The 23190-nt window shown below is 41.3% G+C and overlaps 1 long non-coding RNA gene across 1 annotated transcript in view; it reads left to right on the forward strand.

Annotated features, from left to right (window-relative positions):
* Window positions 1-23190, forward strand: part of LOC309625199 — a 73763-nt gene that overhangs the window by 44793 nt on the left and 5780 nt on the right. The window lies entirely within an intron of this gene.

Here is a 23190-nt window from a genome sequence, read left to right on the forward strand (position 1 = left end):
TTATAGGCAAAAGAGAGGAAGTTCAAAGAGATGACCCCCAAGATGGCATCAGGGAGTTTCATGTGGGAATTCCACCAAAACCTCAAAGAATTGATAATTCTAATGCTCTCTTTTAGAGCATGGGAAAAAAAAGAAAATGTTCGAATTCCTTTACGAAACCAGTATAATAATGATAACAAATCTGTCAAAGCTTGTACAAAACAAACTTACTATAGATCATTCTCATGTAAGGATATCAATTCTAAATTCAACAGTTTATTTAAAACTGAAACATCATGACCAAGTGGAATTTATTCCAAGAATGTCCAAATGCTTCAATATTAGCAAAACTATTAATATAATTTATCATGTCAATGGCTCTCAGGAGAATATCATGTTCACAGATGCCGAAATGCCATTTGACAAAATCAATAAACCAATCTTGATCACAACACACAATAAAGTAGGTGTATGTGATTACTTCTCAACATGATACATCTATTTCATGCCTGAGGTAAAGTTAATAGGGGCTATGAGAGGCAGTCCCACTAAAGTCAGGAAGAAGCAAGTGAGCTGGCTATCACCACCATTGTTCAATATTAACCTCGAGGTACCAACCAACACAGAAGAGAGTGAGAAATTACAAGCATAAAAAATATAAAAGGAGAGGCTAAAATTATCATTGAAGATATTGCTCTGTATCTGTAAAACCCAAAAAACTCAACTGAAAATTCACTGCTAACAGTAAGAGTTCAGCACCATAGAGGGATTCAGAATAAATATTTAAATCAGTAGTTTTCACACCACACACACCCACACACACACATAGACACACACACACATATATAAACAGCAACTAGTTAATAGATATAGTGGAAAAATCTTTTTAAGTAGCAATAAAAAGATAAAATACCTAGCAGTAAGCATAACAAAAAATATACAAGGATATATGAAGAAAATGTTTAAAAGTTACTAAAAGACTACATACAGAATGGATAAAAAACAAGGTCCTGCTGTATAGCACAGGGAACTACATTCAATATCCTGGGATAAACCATAATGGAAAAGAATATTAAAAAGAATGGGAAAAGAAATAAAAGGAATACAAATTGGAAAAGCAGAAGTGAAACTGTCACTGTTTGCAGATGACATGATACTATATATAGAGAATCCTAAAGATGCCACCAGAAAACTACTAGAGCTAATCAATGAATTTGGTAAAGTTGCAGGATACAAAATTAATGCACAGAAATCTCTTGCATTCCTATATACTAATGATGAAAAATCTGAAAGAGAAATTAAGGAAACACTGCCATTTACCATTGCAACAAAAAGAATAAAATACCTAGGAATAAACCTACCTAGGGAGACAAAAGACCTGTATGCAGAAAACTATAAGACACTGATGAAAGAAATTAAAAATGATACCAACAGATGGAGAGATATACCATGTTCTTGGATTGGAAGAATCAATATTGTGAAAATGACCATACTACCCAAAGCAATCTACAGATTCAATGCAATCCCTATCAAATTACCAATGGCATTTTTTACGGAACTAGAACAAAAAATCTTAAAATTTGTATGGAGATACAAAAGACCCCGAATGGTCAAAGCAGTCTTGAGGGAAAAAAGCGGAGCTGGAGGAATCAGACTCCCTGACTTCAGACTATACTACAAAGCTACAGTAATCAAGACAATAGGGTACTGGCACAAAAACAGAAATACAAATCAATGGAACAAGATAGAAAGCCCAAAGATAAACCCATGCACCTATGGTCAGCTAATCTATGACAAAGGAGGCAAGGATATACAATGGAGAAAAGACAGTCTCTTCAATAAGTGGTGCTGGGAAAACTGGACAGCTACATGTAAAAGAATGAAATTAGAGCACTCCCTAACACCATACACAAAAATAAACTCAAATGGATTAGAGACATAAACCTAAGACAGGACACTATAAAACTCAGAGGAAAACATAGGAAGAACACTCTTTGACATAAATCACAGCAAGATCTTTTTTGATCCACCTCCTAGAGTAATGGAAATAAAAACAAAAATACACAAATGGGACCTTAAAAGCTTTTGCACAGCAAAGGAAACCATAAACAAGATGAAAAGACAACCCTCAGAATGGGAGAAAATATTTGCAATGAATCAACGGACAAAGGATTAATCTCCAAAATATATAAACAGCTCATGCAGCTCAATATTAAAAAAACAAACAACCCAATCCCAAAATGGGCAGAAGACCTAAATAGACATTTCTCCAAAGAAGACATACAGATGGCCAAGAACCACATGAAAAGTTGCTCAACATCACTAATTATTAGAGAAATGCAAACCAAAACTACAATGAGGTATCACCTCACACTGTTTAGAATGGGCATCATCAGAAAATCTACAAACAACAAATGCTGGAGAGGGTGTGGAGAAAAGGGAACCCTCTTGCACTGTTGGTGGGAATGTAAACTGATACAGCCACTATGGGGAACTGTATGGAGGTTCCTTAAAAAACTAAAAATAGAATTACCATACGACCCAGCAATCCCACTACTGGGCATATACCCAGAGAAAACCATAATTCAAAATGACACATGCACCCGAATGTTCATTGCAGCACTATTTACAATAGCCAGGTCATGGAAGCAACCTAAATGCCCATCAACAGACAAATGGTTAAAGAAGATGTGGTACATGTATACAGTGGAATATTACTCAGCCATGAAAAGGAACGAAATTGGGTCATTTGTAGAGATGTGGATGGATCTAGAGACTGTCATACAGAGTGAAGGTAAGTCAGAAAGAGAAAAACAAATATCGTATATTAATGCATATATGTGGAACCTAGAAAAATGGTACAGATGAACCAGTTTGCAGGACAGAAATAGAGACACAGATGTAGAGAACAAACGTATGGACACCAAGGGGGGAAAGCAGAGGAGGGTGGGGGTGGTGGTGTGATGAACTGGGCAATTGGAATTGACATGTATACACTGATATGTATAAAATGGATGACTAATAAGAACCTGCTGTATACAAAAATAAATAAAATTCAAAATGAAAAAGAATGTATATATGTGTATAACTGAGTCACTTTGCTGTACAGCAGAAATTAACACATTTTAAATCAACTATATTTCAATTTAAAAATGTTTTTAATAAATAAAATAAAATAAATAAAAGTTACTAAAAGACCCAAAAGGAGGTGTGATCAAGTAGGGCAGAAGCAGGAGGGTCAGCAGGGAAGTTTTTGGCACTGATGCGTGCAGGTGATACGCTCTGAGTGGTACAAGGAACTGGGAGGCTTTCTTCTCTCATGATTTTGAACTTCCTCAGTCACACCTTGTTTAGTGGAAACTCATGGGTGATTGCTTGGGGTGCTTCAGAGGTCAAGCAGAGAAGTGGGCCCTGCCTTACCTAGACCAAGATGTGAATGAAGATCCCCCAGAGAGGGGTCTTCCCATCAGCTCTACAGGGGTCAGAGGAGAATAATCAGGCCTGAGCACTAAGTAGAAAGCCCCTCCTCTGCACCAGCCTGCAACAAGGAAGATGAAGGGGACCAAGGGGAGCCGCAGGTAGGAGGAAGGGGTACCTCATCAGGACCAGCAGGGCAGAGGGCAGGCCAGGCCAGGCTGGTGGCCACACCTCTCATCCTCTCTCTGTGCTTCAGTGTGCTGTCTGTAAAACAGGGATAATAAGACTGCCTTCCATGGGGGATTGTTGTAAGGATTGCTGAGATGAGATAATAAAGTGCTTAGAACAGTTCCCAGCTCCTGTGACCCCAGAGGAGTACTGACCGTTGTTACTATTACTACACCACGGATTTAGGCAGGAGGAAGGAGAGAAGTAACACAGCACCTTGGCAGTTGATTAAAACCTCTTCCAGATGGCATTGTGCACCCCCTGCCCCTTCAGGAGCCCTAGGAGCCACTTCCTCTATCTTGAGAATGTCTCCAGGGGAAATTAGAGGAGCACTGGGGGCTCAGGTGCCTCACAGGAGAGCACACCAGGGAAGCCGTATGTGTGTCCTCCAGGCTGTGTGAAATGGGGCCAATCACTGTTGAGTGGAAGGGGGAGAAACCTTAGCTCAGGTCCCCATTTCTCTACCGCTGAATCACCTGGGTGGGGTGGGGAAGTCAACCGCAGGGAGTGCCTGACTTCTCCCTTGAGCTCCAGACCCACACAGCCTCCACCTCCCTGACATGGCTCCTGGAAATGCATGACGGACTTGTCAAACTTAAAGGAGTCGAAACAGAACGCCTTCCCAAACCTGCTGCTCCCACAGACGGTAATGGCGTTTCTATTTACCCAGCAGCCCAGCCCCAAGACTGGGAAGCAACTTCCACTCTCTCTGTCTTTCACTCCCCACAACTCATCCCGTTGGCTGTGCCTTCAAGATGTATCCTGGGGGCTTCCCTGGTGGTGCAGTGGTTAAGAATCCGCCTGCCAGTGCAGGGGACACGGGTTCGAGCCCTGGGCTGGGAAGATCCCATATGCCGCAAAGCAACTAAGCCCGTGCACCGCAACTACTAAGCCTGCGCTCTAGAGCCCGCGAGCCACAACTACTGAGCCCGCGTACCACAACTACTGAAGCCTGCACCTAGAGCCCGTGCTCCGCAACAAGAGAAGCCACCGCAATGAGAAGCCTGCGCACCGCAACGAAGAGTAGCCCCCACTCGCCGCAACTAGAGAAAGCCCGTCCGCAGCAACGAAGACCCAATGCAGCCAAAAATAAAATAAATTAAATAAATAAATTTATAAACAAAAAAAAAATGTATCCTGACCTCAGCCTCCTCTCATCCCTCTCATCCCTTCCACCTCTATCCCTTGATCTTCCATGCCGCCGTGAGTTCTTGCCCAGACCACTACAGAATCCTTCCATCTAGTCCCCCCTCCACTCCTGCCCCCTAGAAGCCAGAGTGAGCCTTTCAAACATTAGAAACCTTAAACCTTCCAGGGGTTCTCATCACCCTTCGAATATGGTCCAAGAGGACAGACATTTCATCTGTCTTGTACAGTTTATAACCACATTACCTACAACAGTACCTGGCACATTTTTTAACTTAATACACATATTTGTTGAATGACCGAATGAATAGATACATGAATTAATGAATTGGAGTCCTTTACAAGCTCAATTTTTCTCTTTCACAAATGTGGCTAATATGGGCCAATGGGAACTCAGTGAGGCTGAAACAGAGCTGGTGAGTCTTTTGCATCCTGTATGGAAATAGCCTCTCGATGTTTTCTAACCTGTTGCAAATTATTCAAAATTCAGGATAAACCAGATCATTTGACTACCTCCTTTAATACCCATTTATGCCTTCAGTTGTTCGGCCTTATCATGGTTTTAAACATCTTTCAAGAATGTCAAGATATTCTTTCACTGTGAGCCAGTAATCACGAGACTGTTAAATTACACACTCTGGAGTTGAATTTAATAGCATGTAATAACAAGGGAGGCAGGGGTGCTGTAGTGGAAGGAACACAGCCTTTGCGGCCAGTCCTACTTGTGAACCCTGGTTGTGAACCCCAGCTGCAACACTTGTTAACAGAATGCTCAAGTGCATAGCTGCCAAAGCTTTGGACTGAGTGTGAAGCCCACTTCTGCCCCGTACTAGCTGTGTGACCTTGGGCAGGTCACTTGGCCTCTCTGATCCTCAGCTTCCTTACATTTAAACTGATGAGAATAAAATAATCTACCCCATAGAGTTGTCATGAGAATCACATGAGATAGTATACACAAATTAGCAAAAATTTGATCTCTAGAAAGGTGGTAAATGCTCAATAAATATTGGCTGTTATTATAAATAATCTTGGACATAAGCATTTGTGAGCATTAAATAAAATTACATGTAAAGTCTATACCGTGTATGTAATAAATGTTAGTTCTCTTTTTTCAATCCCAACTCTAACCCTCCCCTGCTATCCACAAGGAGAGAGAAAACCAAGCATATCCATTGCTTAGATATCCAACGTTAGAAAAGGGAAATTTGACACTATCAGACACTAGTTAGGGAAAAAATTGTAAAGGGAGAGTTATAAGACAAGATAAAAAAAAACAAACAAGCAAGCAAGCAAACCCACAGGAAGCCTAGAGACTATTTAAAAGGCCATTTATTAGAAACCCAGGAACAAGAGTGAGCCAAAGACCAAAAATACCAGGCACTCAAAATGAGCAAAGTCAAAGAGAGTGCCACAATGAAAAGAGTGCTTTTCAAACACTGGAATGAGAGCCCAAGTACCCCGAATGGGAAAGCCCACAAAACACAGCAGCTGAACAACATTCGACAGCAAATGTTTATTAAGTACCTACCATATAAACTGGGAATTGGGCCCAAAAGACTTTAATGGGCACTTTGCAAAGAACTCATGGGTCAAGAAGAACTCCTTTGACTACAGCACAAGGAGGAAGTGATCATCACGTGATCTGCTCACCCAGGTTTGAAAAAGAGAGGAAGCAGCAGGGGAAACAGAGCTGAGTAGTAAAAACTGAGGGCTGCCTGGGCAGGATGGGGGCTGGGGTGCAGGAGGGGACATGTACTAAGTTCACCATCAACACAGTTTCCCTTCTCTTTGTGTCATAATATTTATAAACACAGATTTACATAAATATAATGGCTACAGCTTTATTTTTTTTTAACAACTCAAACATCACAGTAATGGCTGAGGAGACATGCCAGAATTATACTAAGAGGTACATAGCACAAGGTTTTCAGGCTGCTGAAACTCAGCTGATGCAAACTTAACAAATATATCTTTGTTAAGAGGTCAGGTCGCTCATGTCACATTTTGTTTTGAAGGAGCCTCTATCAGGCTCAACAACCCCAGGAAATATTCATTAAGTGGCTTTTTCTGCGATAAAAGATCACTGCCAATGTTGTTCTTTATTTTACCAATGGGGCTGTGATTTTGGATGCCAGGTAAACAGAGAGTTTTAAATGATTCACTGTCCTCACAGTCAACTGTCTTTATCCAACTCTCAAACTTCATTTTTACTTGTGATCAAGTCACGTGCAATTTAAGATATTTATTTTCACCTTTGTGTTGAATGAGCATGCTCAGTCAGTCATGATAAAGAATATCTGCTGCAAAAAGGCAACTTTGTGAGTTACTTTTCATCATCAAGGTCAACAATAAAATCGTTTGCCCGTTCACACTTTTACCTTTGCCTCAAGGTCGCATTTTCTCCAAAAAGATAAACAACCGTTTAATTCTTGGCCTGAAAAAAAATTTTTTTTTAAATTTAATTTTATTTATTTATTTATTTTTGGCTGCGTTGGGTCTTCGTTTCTGTGCGAGGGCTTTCTCTAGTTGTGGCGAGCAGGGGCCACTCCTCATCGCGGTGTGCGGGCCTCTCATTGTCGCGGCCTCTCGTTGTGGAGCACAAGCTCCAGATGCGCAGGCTCAGTAGTTGTGGCGCACGGGCATAGTTGCTCCGCGGCATGTGGGATCTTCCCGGACCAGGGCTCGAACCCGTGTCCCCTGCATCGGCAGGCAGACTCTCAACCACTGTGCCACCAGGGAAGCCCCAGCCTGAAAATTTTAATGAGCGCCTTCTCCCAGCTGAAATAGCATATAGATATGTGCTAGCACAAGCTTTCCGCTTCCTCTGGAAAGGTCAGTATTCAAACCACTGATCTTTACACAGTTTACATCCTATTTTTTTTTACCAGTGAGTAAACTGAGAACGCTGATGCCACTGAAAAGATCAAGACTCAGACTCCGTGATGGTTAGTTTTCAGTGTCAACTTGATTGGGGTAAGGGATACCTGGATGGCTGGTAAAACATTATTTCTGGGTGTATCCGTGAGGGTGTTTCCAGGAGAGATTAGCATTGGACTGAATCCAGTATTTATCAGTAGACTGAATAAGGAAGAGTTTCCTCACCCATGCAGGTGGGTGTTATCCAATCTGTTGAGGGTCTAAATAGAACAAAAAGGCAGAGGAAAGGCGAATTTGCTCTCTGCCTAGATCAGGACATCCATCTTCCCCTGCCCTTGGACATCAGCGCTCCTGATTCTGAGGCCTTTAGACTCAGAGGGGGACTTAACATCAGCTCCGTTGGTTCTCAGAGCTTTAGGTTCAGACTAGAATTATACACCACTGGCTTTCCTAAGACTTCAGCTTGCAGGCAGCAGATGGTGGGATTTAGCCTACATAATTGCCTGAGCCAATTCCTAACAATAACTCTCTTTCTACGTATCTGTATATTTACTATTGGTCCTGTTTCTCCGGAGAACCCTGATACAGACCCTTTGAGGAAAGGTGATCTAAACAATTGTGGTGTCACGGTTGGTGCACGGCTGTGGCTTCAGGGTGCGCTGCTTTTCCTGAGTGTTGCTCACATGCGGACATGAGGATACGTATATGCTAGCTGAATGCACGCTCACTGCCTCTTAGGTACAATCTTATAAAAAAGAAGATGGTACTTCCAAAACCATAACAAGTAAGCTGTGGGCAATTTTTAAAGTGTAGGAGGTATTTAGATGCTTATGTTAAACCTGGGCTTTATAATTGTGGAGATGCAAATGAGCACAAACTTTCATATAATAAAACTCCTGTGTGATAAAACTGATCAATAGAGAACCGTTGTTGCAGTGACATTGAAAATTCAATTATGCAATTTTGAGTGAGTCTCAGGAATTCTTGTGGCTAACAGGAAACATGTCTGGGCTAGAAATAAGACGATGGAGACAAATAAAATTGCTTGAAGCTTCTTTCAAACTTTCAGAATCATTTAATAGGAGAAAACTTGATAGAGATCTGGGTTGTGGATCTGGGTTTAGGCTCAAGAAGAGACGGCCAAGCTGAAATGATGCATTTTTGCATGTTCAAAAGATGTCCCTGAACTCTGACTGAAAGACTAAAGTCAACCCCATTTTTACTTCTGATTGGACTAAAGCCATGAATGAATTTGACATTTTATTGTGCTTGTTTTGCTCCATTTTAAATGATGTGTGGGTGAAAATCTGTTGATTTGCAAACTCCTTTTGGTCAAGTTCTAGAAATTTTTAATGAGCTCCATGAACCACTTGCTGTGGATGTGGTACTGCTGTCTTTGCTAGTCGTTAAGGAGCATTATGCGAGTCATTCACTATGGAGCCTCAGACCGCAGCAGATCTGCTGTAATTATCATCTACTTCAGTGTGTTCTGAATGTCCTTCATTGTCACGTGGACATTAAAGCTTGCATGCTCTTAAATGGTTTTTAGCCATCTATCTGTGCTCCCAGTTGAAAATCTGAAAATTAAATTTAAAAATTATTCCACTTAAAAATAGAATGACATTAAGATCCCTCTCCCTCCCTGTCCCTCTCGCCCTCTCCCTCTCCCTGTCTCTCTCTCTCTCTCTCTCTCTCTCTCTCTCTCTCTCTCTCTCTCTCTCTCTCTCACACACACACACACACACACACGCGGAATTTTCCATACTTTTGTCTGGAAGCGCACAAGGTGTGTTTCCTTGTAGGCTGATTTTGGAGGGAACTCAATCCATCTCTGGCTGGTGGAGCATCTAACCTGAACTGGATCAGGAAACCACATCATATCCCATAACCACATTTTCCTTCCATATCCAGTTTGACCCTCTGCTGCCCCATCTTCCACACACATCTAGAGTCAGCAAAGGCAAACCTCCACTAGGCTCCTGTTGAAGTCCAAGTGGTCCGAGTTTGCAGGGCACAAGAGTATGGGGTCAGGACTTCTTTATTATGTAGGAAGGAATGAAGATCTCTAGGAGGGTTGGAAGATTGCCAGACAGGAAAGACTGGGGAATGGCTGTGTTTGTGTGTGTGTGTGTGTGTGTGTGTGTGTGTGTGTGTGTGTGTGTGTAAAGCCAAAGGAAGGACCTGAAATAGGGAGATAGAGGGCAATGAAGTTGGGAGGAGTTAAGCACACTGGAAGCCGAAGAGACAAGACCATCAGAGAGAGGAAGGAAATGAGTTAACTGAAAAGAATGACAGCCTCTAGACCTCTGAGTCTGTAGTTCTTTGGGGTGTTTATTTGAGCCCTTCAGAGAGGGAAGGTTTAATGCTCGTTGCAGGACCCAGCAGCAAGGGCAGGTAAGAATCATGGGAATTGGAGGCGGATGAAATAGGAGCCAATATTCAATTCATGAATCACTTGGTTTATTGTACACAATTAGCACAGAACACAGGTTAGTTAAAGTAGGGAAAAGAGGGTAACGAACCACCCCAAGGAGAGTCTGGAAGGAGGCATCTCAACTTGAGCAGCAGTCTCCAGTCTGGCAACTGGTCTTGTGACAAGCGTGAGTCAGGACAAGCTCCGACAGGGCAGCAGTGTGCAGTCAGGTGCCCCCGGCAAAAAGCCTTCAAGCCACTCAGCTGAGTGGTTTCTTTTTAAGAAGTAACGATTACCCTAGGAAAGGGGTCTTGACTATCAGTCACTCTTTCTGTTCCAGGGACGTACATTGCCCATCATACTTCTTATCTAAAGTAACACTCTTAGTTTACACCCTAAGACACTCGCAGTCCTACAGCAGACGTTTCAAAACAACAATTAGGAAAATTCCCATTGGCCACTGGGACTCCATTTAGAACTACTTAACATATCTTAACATAGCTTAAATCGTGTAAGTTTCACGTAAGATGAGTCGGAACCATAACACAAATAAATCCCATCATAACACTTCATCATCCAAGTCTAACACGTGTTCTAGCCAGAAGGAAGGCTGAGCTGGCCCTCAGCAGGTGCACTGCAGTCCTCCCCTGTGGTCCCTCGAGCATCCCAAGGTCCCCAAATAACTCTCCAGCCTGAGTCCCCAAGGCTGCTTCCCCTGCCCTCCCAGTGCAATTCCCGCTGGGACCCTGCCTCACCGGTTACAAGTAGTTTGCCTCTATAGGAAGAGACACCTGTGGAAATGAGGGGGTACAAATCCCTGAAGCCCTCCTCATCCCCAATTACAGACCCCTTTACAGCAATCCCTGCTTAGTTTGAAATGCACCTCTCTTTCCAAGGAGCACGGCCTCTTCGTGACATCGGCCAACACGAGATGCTGTTGTTTTCCAGCCACTGTAACGGATCTCTTTGGCCTTCACAACAGGCACGTGAGCAAGCGTTAGGCGGAGTTCTGTGCTACAGGGCAGGAGGCTCAGGTTCTGACTTGGACTCCAAATCCAGCGTGCGTCTCACCACACTGTATCTTTGAGAAACATCTGATTCTGGGCCTTCTGTGGCATAAACCAGATGGTTGGACCTATCCCTGACACTCTCTTTTTTCCTCTCCCCCTCCTCTGTGCCCCCCAAAAACGTTCTCTGAAATGTTTTTAACAGAAAAGATACTTCGGTGGGTTTCAGGAAACCCAGGTACAACGCAGATGAAAACTTCACTGAGCTTTTGCCGAACAAGCCTCTTGCCACCTAATCATATTTGACCCCTTCCCCAACCTTTTGCATATTATTATTAATATTATTTTTTTGGCTGTGTTGGGTCTTCATTGCTGTGCACAGGCTTTCTGTAGTTGCAGCGAGTGGGACCTACTCTTCACTGCGGTGCGCGGGCTTCTCATTGCGGTGGCTTCTCTTGTTGCAGAGCACGGGCTCTAGGCGCACGGGCTCAGTAGTTGTGGCGCACGGGCTTAGTTACTCCACGGCATGTGGGATCTTCCCAGACCAGGGCTCGAACCCGTGTCCCCTGCATTGGCAGGCGGATTCTTAACCACTGTGCCACCAGGGAAGTCCCCAACTTTTTGCATATTGAAAAGAACTGGCTTGTGCTGTTTACCAGCTGAATCACAACAGAGTTCTTTGTTGTAATTTTTTACCGTTGCTTCCAGAATTAGACATCACCCTATGAAGAGAATGCAAATGGGCACAAATGATTTGTTTTGCTTCTGTTTCATTGTCAATTATCTTTTGTTCACTGAAAATACCCTGAATGAAACCATAATCAGGGCATTGCCCTTGAGAACTGGGTTTCTGGTGCTGGGCTTGCTGAGGTCTCCCCTGCCTAACTGAAACAGTCATTTTAGCTTATTAAACATATATGGGAAGCATCACATCTTTTTCAATTCCATCCCAGTTTTAAGTTTAAGGGAAATTTTAGTATTTGGATAAAAACAGGGAAAAATAGTATGGGCAAGGGTGAGGAGAGAAAAAAAGGGAGGGGAGAAAAATACAGACTAGTACTCTATGTTTCTCTGGGGGTCATTTTATAATGGAAGATGGGCTAACACCAGCCGAGAAATCTAACACAGAAGGTTAGAGCTGGAAGGGTCTCTAGATAACATTTACTCCTTCTATTCCAGTCTCATTTTTCTAGATAAGGAAGGTAAGGCTCAGAGAGGTTAAGGGGGCTTTCCCCAGGTCACACAATAAGTTATGGAGCAACCAGGGATGATATGACCATATCACAGCCCTGGGAAGCCTCAAAGGCAGTATCTTTCCCCATTGGATATCAGCTTTCTCAGGAGTTACTCCTGGGAAGTCAGTCTTCCAAGAACCAAAGGCCAAGCTCAGTTTATTTCAGAGCCAAGGCACAAGAAAGTGGACCAGGATAATCCTATTTCAAATAAGCTGCTTTTTTGGTTTTGTGCCGATAAGAATTTTCAAGCCGTCATACTCCTGAAGTCACTGTGACTACCTGAGAGTTTTGTCCTTTGGTTGTTGTCTCCTTTCTGGATTATGAGCCAGAGCTCAACGACTGCAAATATTTACCATCTCCATCTCCCCACTTCCCAGTCCCTCTCTCCATATTTCCTCCACATATAAACACACAGTCTGGCCTAAATTAACCAAATAATCTAGAAGAGATACGTCTGTTTCCTCTGCTTAACTTATAATTGCAGCTGTGCAATTCATCTAAGGGTATGCCTAAATTAAACTAAAAGTAACCATTGTGAACACATTAGAAATCTAACTTCCTGCTATGGCAACCCTCAACCCCACAATGCTTCTTGCCCTGGGACTTTGCTCAATATCATAGAAATGTAAAATAAATGTAAATCTATTACGGACCTCAAAAAAGGGGAGTTTGTTGGTCAAGTGTCAAAGAACCTTGTTATACCAGGATGTTAAAAGGGCACTCAGTCTGAGTTTCGGCTGAGCCCAAGACTAGCTAGCAAGTAGTCACTCTAAAGGACTTGCTCAGGAGTTGGTTAAAAACCAGTTTTGTACTTATGGAATGCAGCTAAGTAGTGCTTAAAGGGAATCCATGGCTACAAACACCTACATAAAAAAGAAGAATAAAATAAATATGCATGAGTCCTACTGATACAGATAAGTTACTGAATAAACCAATAAATCACAGATATCCTATGTAGAAAAATTACAAATAAATTATGTAGCTACTCCATTCTAAAAGAGGGAGAGCATAACTCCCTGTTCCTTAAGTATGGGCTGCGTGTAATGACTGCATTCCAAAGAGCACAGCATGGAAAGGAGATAAACAAGAGTCATGTTACAGTAGAGAAATCTGCCAAACACTGCTTCAGCCAGGTAATCAGGTTCAATATCAACAGTTATAAATCATGTTGGTAGTATATGCCCTTAATATGCTGTGATAAAAATGACACTTTATCTCTTTTATTTTCCTCCTAAAAATTCATAGCCCCAGGGTAATCATGACCAAAACCTAAGACAAGTTCCAATAAGGGGACATCCTACAATATACCTGATCAGTACTCCTCAGACTGTCAAGATCATCCAAAACAAGGAAAGTCTGAGAAACTGTCATAGCCAAGAGGAGCCTAAGGAGAATTGACAAATATCATGTGGTATACTAGATGGGATCCTAGAACATAAAAAGGACATTAGGTCAAGAGAATGAGAAGACAAACTACAGAGTGGGAGAAAATATTTGCGAAAGACACATCTGATAAAGAACTATTATCCAAAACATACCAAAAACTCTTTAAGCTCAACGATAGAAAAACAATCTACCCAGTTAAAAAGTGGGCCAAAGGCCATACTTAATAGACATCTCACCAAAGAAGATATACAGATGGCAAATAAGCATATAAAAAAATGCTCCACATCTTATGCCTTTGGGAAATGTAAATTAAATCAACAATGAGATACCACTACACATCTATTAGAATGGCCAAAATCCAGAACATTGACAACACCAAATGATGATGAAATGTTGGTAAAATGATACAGCCACTTCAAAAGACAGTTGGCCATTTCTTACAAAACATACACTTACCATATGATCCAGCAATTGCATTCTTGGTATTTACCTAAAGGAGTTAAAAACTTATGTCCACATAAATTAGGAGTTTGGGATTAACATATATATACTACTATATAAAAAATAGATAACCAACAAGGACCTACTATATAGCACAGGGAACTATGCTCAATATTCTGTAATAACCTAAATGGGAAAAGAATTTGGAAAAGAATGGATATATGTATATGTATAACTGAATCACTTTGCTGTATACCTGAAACTAACACAACATTGTAAATCAACTATACATCCAAAAAAACTGAAAATATTTTTTAAAAAAAACTTATGTCTGCACAAAATCTTACAGATGTTCATAGCAATTTTATTTGTAATTGCCAAAACTTGGAAGAAACCAAGATATCCTTCAGGTGTGTGGATAAATAAATTCTGGTACATCCAGACAATGGAATATTATTCAGCACTAAAATAAATGAGCTATCAAGCTATGAAAAGTCATGGAGGAAACTTAAGTACATATTACTAAGTGAAAAAAGCCAATCTGAAAGGTTACATACTATATAATTCCAACTATATGACATTCTGGAAAAGGCAAAACTATGAGACAGAAAATCAGTGGTTTCCAAGGGCTGAGAGTCGGAGGGAAGGGTGAATATGCAGGACACAGAGGATTTTTAGGGCAGTGAATTATTCTGTAAAATACTGTAATGATGGATACATGGCATTACACATTTGTCAAACCCATAGAATGGACAACACCAAGAATGAACACTAATGTGACCTATGGGCTTTGGATGATTATGATGTGTTAATGTCGGCTCATTAATTGCAATAAAGGCACCACTCTGAGAGGGGATGTTGATAATGGGGGAGGTTATCCATGTGTGAGGGCAGCGGTTATATGGGAAATTTCTGTACCTTCCTCTCAATTTTGCTGTGAACCTAAAATTGCTCTAGAAAGATAGTCTTTTTATAAATTTTTATTTTGTCTTAAATTAAAATTTTAAAAGGACATTAGGTTAAAATTAAGAAAATCTAAATAAACTAAGGACCTTAGTTACTAATAATGGTGGGTTCAAGGTACTTGTTTTCCAGGAAAGGTTGTGGGCACCTGACAGTTGCTCAGGTGGGGCTTAGACCCTGCCCAAGAGCTGCAGATAAGGGTGGAAGTGTCCTGTGGGTTGTCTAAAGGTGGAGGGAAGAGTCATGAGTGTGTAGACACAGGGTATGTGCACCTGCAGAATGGGAGCCGTGCAGGTGACAGTCACACTGAAACAACTGCCTAGCCCACCTTCAAACACAGCGTCAGCCCTGGCTGGGATTAGGGCAACCGGAGCAGGACACTTAAGGTGGGCACAAAATTTAAGGGGACACCAAACAACTCAGTAATCAAGATAAATAATATTCTGATACAGTATTTTTAAAAATCAAAATTAATGGTAAAACATTCATGATGAACAAAGTATTAATATTTTAAATAAAAGCAGGATTGGTAACAGTGCCGCAGCAAGCCATATTGGAGCCTGAGGTGAAAGGAAAGACGTGTGTCCTCTACATACATTTTTTAATGTATCTTTTTAATGGTTAATTTTTTCCCAGAACATTAACATAGTTGAAAAAATACTGAGAAATTGAAAAATGTTTTGAAACCACATTACTTTAAATTTAAATATTTTATCTATAACCCCAACAGATTTGCTATTATTTTAATTTCCTGGCTTTAATGGACATAAACTCATCAATAACATTTTCAGAATCAACTTTTTTACTTATCTCATTTTCATTTGAGAGAATTGTTGTGTTTGACAATTTCTCTCGTGTAAGTGAGCATTTGAAATAATTTTTAAATTAATTTCAGCTTATCCTGTCTTTAAAAAACATTGACATTTTGTTCATTAGGGATTCTTGCATTAATTTTAGTTTTTTTAAAATGTGGGATTAAAATACTATTTATCTTGATTGCTAATTTGGGGAGCCCCTTAAATTTTATGTCCTAATCCCAGCCCTCGTGACAGCCATGTCTGTACCTGTCAGGTAAGACCTCTCCTGACATCCTACTTCTCCCCCCTCTCCCCTGCTTCCTGGAAGGATTAGAAACTCCGTGGTCAGCACACCGAGAAAGGAGGATGGGAGTGCTGGTGTAAGTGCTAGATTGGGAAATCTTGAAGAATCCAATCAGGCCTCCTTTTCCTGGGGCAGCCTGACTTAAAGGAGAAAAGAACTTGTAACTCTAAATGTACTTGGAGTTTTAACTATTTTGTGCAACTAAATATCCTAATTACTGAGATGAGACTGATTTTGTGACTTCAGGTGACCAGAAGATTTTTCCTTATCTGAGGGTGACCAAGACAGTCTGGGCTTGCCCTAGACCTCACCCGGGAGTCAGGAAAAGGAGCTGCACAGAGCAGATCTGAACCAGGACCTAGGGGTGGAGGCACCAGTAAGGTTGTTTGAGGCTGCACCTTAGAGGTCAATCATTTTTGTTCATTGCATTGGTTATGGAAGGTTATCACTCCCGAAGGAAGTCTCATAAACGAAAGAGAGGAGGACACGATCAGAGTGACTCTCTAGGACTTTTATGTTTTCATGCTTCTCCAGACCCTGAATTTAAGTAGGTCAGATTCGTTGTCAGAAAGACGTGCCTCTTTTCCAGCACCCTTTGCACCACTGCAAGAAAACCTTTACTCTTCTTTCCCCTTTGAAATGAGTCATCTGTAATGCTACTCCTGCCCATATGAAAGTCTGAAATATTCATTTCTTCTCCCAACCTTTTAATCAAAAGCTAAGAGTAGGGCTTATTCTAAACTGACAATATCTTTTTAATAGAATGAATTTTAAAATCAAGAAATCCCTCCAACTACCCTCTTTACCCCTCTCCCCAGTTACAGTGTTTCCTTTTCAATCTTATTCAACATAATCTTGATTTTAATATCTTCCCCTTTCAACTGTACTACACAATAATTTCCTAAGGGAGGGCTGACTCTTCTGTATTACATATCTCTATTAGCTTTTAAGTCTCTCATGGCCATGAACACTTCTAGTGCAATAACCCAATTTCAAGGGAGATTGGAAAGGGAAAAAGTACCAGTGCAGACAATTATGTTTGTGTGAAGTGGAGTTAGTGGGACTGGCTTGAAAGTTTTGTGAGAAAGGAGGGCCTTAGGGAAGAAGCTAAAGAGAGAACTGCTAAAGTTTGTAAAGCTCACCCACCTTCCCTGCCATGAGTATTTCAGTGGGTTACAGCATGCTGACACTCATTGTCAGGGAGCCAAACATAAGGATCTATTCCCAAGCACAGTTGACCCAAGGGTTGCATATTCACAAGCCAGCAGGAACCCCGGAGGTCAAGTCAATGAATGGTGCTGTCTGGGTCTAAGAAAACTCTGCATGTTAAAAACTTAGGAACAGCCTTTATTTCTGCATAGAAATACGCCCTCTTTTATTTCTTGAAAACTGCAACTCCCTTGGACTTTTGTTTTTCCATTTTTTGCTAGAATTATGATGCTGCTTTTTAATGCTACCATAAGAAAAATAACAAGGTGAGTGTGAAGATAAACAGCAACTGACGCTCAATGTCAGGTAGACATAGGGGATGATGGGGACTGTGGACTGAAGAGTACATGCCCCATCTAGTGGGGACACCATTGTCACCATGTCATACTGGTTGTGTAGCCAGGCATTCCTTAAAGAAATCTAGATATTTACGTGCTACCTTCCTACTCCTAAATGTTGGTTGCTGTTTTCTTAACACCACATGGGCCGATACTAATGGGCTGAACTAATCCCATCTACAGGCTGGATTTTACCAGAGTAGGACAGTTTTACAACATCTGCTGTACACACTCCGAAGTTTTGTCAAGCCCAGCTAAATATTTTTGTAAATAAACAAAAACTAAAGGAACTTCTGTTTCTTTTTTTTCTTTTCAATTTGAAAGATATATACATATACATGCGCACACGTACATACGCATATCATATATACAGAAAATAAATTCTGCTTAACCCAGTATCATGCTGAAGAATCACTAAGCATCATTTAATCGTCCATCTCTGGCTGCCCTGTACCCAGGTGTATGCTCATGAGAAAAGCAGCTCAATTGCAAATCAACACCTGTAATTCAAGGTGAGTTTTGATTTGAAACCATTGCTTGTTTTCTCTGTTTACAGCATCTTAATACATAGAGTAGATTACTTCTGACCAGAGGCCATATGGGCTTCCAGTAATATCTGAGATTCTGCTTCTCTTAAATGTGATTCCCAGGACCCTCCAAAGTAAAATTTGGGCATATCACATAACATTTTTTTTTTTAAACCACCCAAGCACACCCACTAAATTTTATATTCACATGAAGTATTAAAAGACACCCCAAATCAGGAGTTTCCTGGCAGTCCAGCGGTTAAGACTCTGAACTTCCACTGCAGGGGGCATGGGTTTGATCCCTGGTCGGGAAGTTAAGATCCCGCATGCTGCGTGGTGTGTCCTAATTAAATAAATAAATAAGCAAAACCAGTCCTTTAAAAAAAAAAAAACAGACGGAGACTGGAGGGCATCTTTTCCCTGTATTACAAAAAAAAAGAAAGACACCCCCAAACTCATTATCTTAAAAAGCTTTATATTGGACTTCCCTGGCGGTCCAGTGTTTAAGACTCCGCACTTCCAATGCAGGGGGTGCAGGTTCAATCCCTGGTTGGGGAATTAAGACCCCACATGCTGCATGGTGCAGCCAATAAATAAATCTATTTAAAAAGAAAAAAAAAAGCTTTGTATTGAAGTCTCTTCCACAGAAGAATACCGCCATAATAGGGCAGGCTGTATCCAACTGGGGGACCAGCTCCCTGGGGAGAATTGGGCTCTGCCTCAGAGGTCTATAAGGCAATCAGCATTTGGGGGTTATTTTTCCCGGAAGAGAGGGAGGAGAAGCCTGCAGCCACTCCCAGATCCTGCCCAGAGACTGACCTCCATGTTACAGGAGAAGGCCATGTGATGGAAAGACCTCTGGGGTATCACTGGATTAAGTGACCACAGAACCGGACAAAGCTCTGAGATATCCATACAGAATCCAAACAGATGTCATTAAGTATCTATAAGAGTTATGGCCAGGGCAGGGAGAAACAGGAACAAAGGGAAAAGCTTCAGAACACAATAATGCAGTAAACAGATTAGCAGAATCCAATCAAGTTGCAAAGCAGGCTTGCAGAGTGGAAAGGAAATGAAGATACAAATGAAAAGAGAGAAGGTATCGTTTCAAACCAGAGAACCCAGACTGCAAGACCACACTATTGGTGCAACAGTTTTAAAGGGGTTCAAAATGTAGTGCATATCCAGGGATGACTCCTCTACCTACCTGCCGCTCTAGGCTGCCCATCACAGCCAAATCCTTCATGGTCCTCGGTTCACTGAAATGATACCCTCAGTCTGGGAATGGAGTAATGGCTTCTTTACCCCTGGGAAAGATTTAGACTTAAGGAGATGGTGAAGTACGTCAGTTCCATAGAGTTAATACTTTTCTATTCAGTTTAAGAATAGATTTTGTGAACATTGGGACAATCTGTATATTTGATGCTTAAAGTGTCTAAAATGCTTAAGAGAATTTGGAATATTAGGGAATAAAACACTGCCTTGTGGTTCCAACTTAAAAAGTAAGATGGAGTAGTTAATTTTAGCTTGTGATTTTTAAGTTCATAAGTGTTAAGAGAATTTTACAGCTTTACTGGAGCATTTAAGATTGATAATCACTGATGATTCTACTAGATTTATTAGATTTGTTAGTGTTGTTTAAGTATTTAGGAAAGTTGCTTATTAATTCAGACATTTAAAAAGTTTTAAAAATGAAAATGGAATATATTACCTTTATAATCATGTTGAGTAGATTTAAAAGAATTTTATTAACTGGATTAAATAGGGCTATTTGATAAATAAAAATATGAGACATAAGTTGAATGTAAAAGTTGAGAGAAAAATTACACTTTTGAATTTATAACATTAATAAATCAACTATTTATTTTAAGACCCCCCCCCCGCCCCGGCCAAATAGCTCTAAATAGTCCTCAAAGAGGCAGAAATGTTGCTCTAGATATGCAGAAGCTTCAGGAAGCCTTCATTCTAATGCTCTTCCATCATTGGCTGTGTGACCTTGACTAAGTCATTCTGTCTCTCTGGTCCGTAAGTTTTTCCTCATTTATAAAATAAGGGAGATTGTCTAGCTGGTCCCTAAAGCCCCTTCCAGATCTAATATTCTAGAATTCCAGGACTACTTGTTCCATTTGCAATCCATTTTGACATGCCAAGGATTTGACTGGTTGCTCAGGAAGGCTGCCATTCCCTGATAACAATCCCATTTGGCTGTTCTCCAAGGACTCTTTTAGTTTATGGCTTTTGATAGCATCCTACTTACTTATTTATTTTTAAACCTTAGGAAAATGTTTCCTTCCTCAACCCAGCTAGGACAATAGGACAAACCATAAACAGGGAAGGCCTCATGATCTGCAAAACATTCTGACTCTTCTTAACCATATCTTGACGTAGGCTTTTTGGATCTTAGTGTTGATTGTTTATTCCGCTTTGTCCACACAATGCCAAAATATCTGGTCAAGAAGGTCAGTTACATTCCCAGATTGGTCAGATGAAAGAAGTTGAACAATTACAACAGTTTTACAAGACTCTGACTATCTTATAGGTGAATCAACCAGTTGCTTGTCTTTTTGGTGAGTTATTAGCTGAGCCAACTCTTCCAATGTGTTGGAATGACCACGGGCAAAATTATGATATTGGAGAGGTTGTCCCCATGTGCGGGTAGCATCTCCCACTTCCCGGGGTGGGGGGCGGTTCTCTTGAATCCCTCCTGGAATTCTCTTTCCCCTCCACCAGTCCCTCTGCCTGTGTTTCCATCTGACTGTATTTGTTCTGGGTCAGCTCTCGGTGGCACCATGTATGAACTCTGTGAGCAACTGACTACGTCATGCACTGCCTACTCCATGGTCTGCGACGTCAGTCCCCCCCCCCGACCCCCAGTGACGTGCAGTGACCCTGTGTGTAATCTTGGACAGGTTATTGACTTCTCTGATCTCCAGTTTCTTCATCTGTAAAAAGGTGTAATAATACCTACGTCGTGTGATAGATTTGAGGATTTAATTAATATAAGTAAAATACTTAGTGTGAAGCCTAGCACAAAGTAAGCACCCAGAAAATGGTATCTCTTTTAATAATTATTATAAAGAACTCTTGAATGGGAAAGACCTTCAACACATACGTGGAATTCCCATCAGAAGACCCAGCCCACTTCCCATCCACCAAGTCCAGTCCCAAGACAGCATGGTGGGGGGAAGGAGTTGAGTCATCAGTGCCTAGGAAGACACTAAGGTTGACAAATGGGGACCCACGGTGCCTCTCTGGATAGTGGAAGTAGGGTCATTAGATCTTAACTTGCCACAGCTTCTTCACCATAACACAGAAATAATTATAATACTGGTTTTTGAGTTGACCTAAAGATTGAATAATTACATAAAATATCTCTCCCAGAGCCTGGTACATTGAAAGATCTTGATAAATGTTGGCAGTGCTTAGAGTGTAAGCTCCTTCGGTTCTCTCTTGTTTGCTCATGCAATCCTAGTGCCCAGCTTGGTGCTTGGTTCAATATAGGAGCTCAATAAACACTTGTTGGATGAATGAATACTATTAATAGTGTCATTGTTTCCTGTGGAAAATTAAACGAGAAAAATCAATTCCTAATGAATAAGATTGTATATCCACTTGGACAAAGTGCTCCGGAATCCTTAGGTCAAAACAGGAGCTTGGTAAACTCTAACTGGGGAGTGAGAATGCAATCCCAGAAGATGTCCAGAAAGGTGGAACCTTCCTTGGCAAACACCACAGTGTAAATGAAGAAAGTGTTGCTAGTGGGGGGATTGGTGGTTTTTATGAAACCTATGAAGCTGAGGCAGATGTGACTGTGTATCTGGGCCAGAGGAGACTTCAACCCTTCCTAGCAGGTGTGTGGAATAGAAACAGACAGATACATCAGGCTTTTACAGTTTGATGACACTAAACGTTGAGCTCAACCAACTAACTCCCTTGTCCTGAAATTGGCTCTCAGAGCAGCCTTCTGGTCTTAATTTAATGAGCAGTTGCAAATGTGAAGTGTGTAGGCATGTTTGGCTTATACAGTGGGTTTTAAAACTTTAAAAAATTAATTGCTAATATTTATAAATCAGGAAATTTCTTATACAACTCTGTATCTCAACTTCTAAAAAATCAGAAATTCTGCACACACCACCCCCTGAACAGCAACACCTGGGTGGAGATCATATTGGCTGCATAGTTTAGAAAGGGAATAGGGTCCCCTGTTCAGCACAATTCCTATGCCTCCTTTTGACCTCACATCTGGTCAATTCATTTCTTTGCCCGCCTGGCCCCACGGGCATTGGAGTTTCCCATCCCTCCAGAGAGCCAACATGCTGACCAGCTGACACAGTATGTCAACTGTTATGTTTCTTGCTAAAAATTAATGAATCGTCAGTTGGGCTTTTGCATCTGCCTCTTATGCATTTGGTTAGTGTGAGTCAGTCCCTTGGGTCAGCTCACCTTGAAACACACACACACCAACATCAAATGTGTAGGTTTGCTCAGGGTGAGGCTCAGATTCCCCAGAGAGGTCCTGCCTCAGCTGACACCAACTATTCTCTGAACATCATTCTTCGACTTACCAAATATCTTCAAGAATTCCTCAAAGCCCAGAGAGCAGACTGCCAGACCATCATTCACCAGCTGAGTTGCAAATAAGTCACTGACCAAGTTAATCTATGAGCCTACTACAGATGCTTGAAGAAGCTCTGTTTGTTTTTGACTGCCGTTGAAGAACTCAGCCTTAGATGTCACCTAATTGTCTTTTGCATAACAAAAGCAGATGGCAAATTGCTATTGACAGACTCATTCCTTCTTGGTTCCCTTGACATCTCTTTGTGACTTCCTTCATTAGCTCTTCTTTCCTCTCGGAGAAAGCCCATGACCTTGGAGGCTTTTGCACTTCCCTTCTGAGTCTGCATCACCCCTATAATGGAGTGA

This window comes from Balaenoptera borealis, assembly GCF_965194805.1.
Source record: "Balaenoptera borealis genome assembly, chromosome: 3".
Classification (NCBI taxonomy): domain Eukaryota; kingdom Metazoa; phylum Chordata; class Mammalia; order Artiodactyla; family Balaenopteridae; genus Balaenoptera; species Balaenoptera borealis.